This window comes from Cyprinodon variegatus, unplaced genomic scaffold (genome assembly GCF_000732505.1).
Source record: "Cyprinodon variegatus isolate N-32 unplaced genomic scaffold, C_variegatus-1.0 Scaffold3, whole genome shotgun sequence".
Classification (NCBI taxonomy): domain Eukaryota; kingdom Metazoa; phylum Chordata; class Actinopteri; order Cyprinodontiformes; family Cyprinodontidae; genus Cyprinodon; species Cyprinodon variegatus.
The window spans coordinates 1127768-1130831 of record NW_015150456.1 but is presented as its reverse complement, the minus strand read 5'-3'; positions in this window follow the sequence as shown (position 1 = coordinate 1130831).

The following is a 3064-nucleotide window of genomic DNA, read 5'->3' as shown; positions in this document are numbered from 1 at the left end:
TTGTTAAAAGGGCAAATAAGGACTTCAAACAAAAAAAAGGAATTTTCTGTTTTGTTTTATTCTTGGATCGGGCTTTAAAGGGTTAAACACCTAATGTGTCTAATGGACAAAGTGAATGATTTCTTTTTTATTGTTCGGACAAAACTATGACTGAACTCTGCTGATTAAATAAGAAAATAAAACAACATGATAGTCTTTAAGGAGGGCAGAGACAGAGGATACTCTGAGTTTATTGAAGAAAACTTTCTCCTGACCAGGTTATCTCTGGGAAGAATGTTGCTAAGGTAACAGAAACAGAGGATGAGTAAACTCTCTTCTTGAAGTGAAAACTCAGTTTCCTTGATTGAAGGTTTAGAAAACAGTTTTTTGTGAACTTGCTTTATGAAACAGATCCCTGCACAGAGTTTATTGTCGCTCTCAAACCGCATAAAGAGGCTTTGAGTTGTAAAAAGCTGTGTGTGTTCTACTTCCTTGTGTACTTTGGTGTTGTTAGCTTGCTGTTTGTGCAAGCTCCCCAGCGAAGGAGCAATGTTAAAAATGGTGACCTCCATGAGTGAAAAACATAACAATAGTTATATATTTTTTATGTAATTATGAGGTTTTATGTATCACAAATGGCATTTTTAATTTAATAGGAAACTTACAATGTGATTAGGCCAACATGTTCAAATAGTTGTAGGTCCCTTTAATTATCTGTAATGGGGACCAGGAGTCCCATTACCCCATGAAATATAATTATTGGTTTTGTGTAATGTAGCATTAAGTTGGAACAAATAGTTGGGTTGTTAGAGTTCTTTATTGTAGTTTTTTTTGGACATTCTTGCATGCATTCTTGTGAAGCAGAAGGAGTGACCTTTCTGTCTCTGGAAAGAAGTGTAAACATTAATGTCAATTATTTTTCCTTTGTTTCTGGTTATGTTAAAGTACCTACCTTTTTCTTGTTTGGCTCCTCAGCAGAGCATGGCAGAGAAAGGTAGAATTGGTGTTGGATGCACTTGAAGCAAACCAAAATGATCAGGAGGATAGTTTTGGGGGAGTTTTGTTAAATTTTTTGTGATTGACTTTAGATTTGCTTAATTGCATTGATTTTTATATATGTAAATATTACTTTGGGTGTATAGTTTATTGTTTTGGCGTAGGTTTGTATGTATTCTTTTTCTTAATAGTCCCTTTTCATGGTTCTTTCCTTCATGTCACCTGAATTGAGTTTGGTATAACATGCTGTTGTTGTTGTTTTAGTGTAAGAAGGTGTTTGTGTGCAAAAGTTGGAGTTCAATAAAACCACAAAAACATAATTTTTATCTTGCCTCTCAGTTAAATATTTGACCTTCGCTGGTCAAGCTGACATTATCTTTAAAGCTAGAGTCAGCAATTTTCAGTGACTTCTTACGGTCAGACTGCAGCGACATGAAACTTCACACCGAGGAGGCCATTTTGTTACTTGATGGATTCCGCAACGGTCGCTTTCCCTATCATGTCAATCGATAACCAGGTTTGTGTACATTAGATCATGACATCAAAGTTCTTCAATACTGTTGTCTTAAGTACACTGATAAATATAAACATTAGGAGATGAGGAAGTATCATTGTTTTAATGAAGGAGGTAGTGGAGAGAAGCTTTATAAAATCAAAATGGAAAACAGAGAAAAAAGGATATAGTGGGGAATGCTCTTAAGAGCTTTGTGAGGGCCTCTAAAAAAGCCAAAAATGCTTAACAAGTGGCAGGCTGAAGTAAGATAAGCTCGGGTACATGGTCTGCCATTACCTCTGTTGTCCAGGTGATTCTTCCAGCTGTTTTGGGCTCTCTGACCCAAACAGACTGCTTCTGGAACTGATAGGGTACCAAAACTGGCTTCTATGTAATTAAAAATAACTATTTATAAGGCAAGACAAAGATAAAGATTGAGACTTTAAGCTCATAGATGATAATAAATATCATATATGTAGATAATATTTTACATTTATGTCAGTAAACCCCTGTAATTATAACACACTGTATGTTTAAGTCTTTGTAGGTCATAATTGGAAATGAGAGGTCTAAACCTAAAGGGTCTAACTGACCCTGAGCTAAAAGGTCATTGCCTTCTTCCCACCATACTTCCTTTCTACTTCTACGTCTTAATAACATATTTGCTGCTGTTTCATTACACAGGTAATTATTTTACAACTGAGTGTTTTATGGGCTGAAGGTTAATTTGAGAGTCAATTTCTTTTTATCTGTTAAACTGTTTTTAGGGCTTCATGAGCTTATTTCTTGATTACTTATTTTATTATTCATAGCGTTTTATATGCAAGTTTTCCTAATAACAAATAATTCTTTCAGAGGAATACTTGAATAAAATGGCATTAGGATATACAGCAACTTCATGCATTTCTACATAGATATATTAGTCCAGCTGAAAATGCATATTAGCATGATCAAATATATATATATATATATATATGTTTGGCCGTCCTTCAAGATTTATTACTCTACATTTTCCCTTTTTATTCTGCTTAAAACCTTTAAAACGGTCCAACTTATTTAACTGTGAGACACTAAGTGCTTAATAGAATTATTTTAACAAGAACAGTGATGTCCTTCTGCACTAATAGCTCCAACAATCCATCAAAGAACAAGTTTAAAATCAGTCTGATAAAACCTTGAGACTGATGTACTTTTGTCAGACGGTTTAGAACAGAACAAGAGATGGAAGATTGTCCCATAGAAAATAGAAACTCAAACCTCCACCCAATTGGGACAAACATCTGAATCAGGAGCCTCTAGCTTTGCCAGTTATTGGTCAGTGTCTACCTTTGTATGAAGGGTTAGTTTTAATAATAATAAAAAAAAAATACATCAGTTGTGGGATGGAACTTTGTCTTGTTTAGATGTTAGAAAACCATCATAACCAGTTCTGAATATCAGGATTTGGACATACACTTTGGTCAAATCGGGGGTGGATTAACAATTAAGCAATACTAGGCAGTTGCCTAGAGCCCCAAGTTGCTGGTTGCTGGAGGGACCATAAGACTCTGTTTATATGCAACTATTCCTTATTTGTGCACATTGTGTTTTTGATCA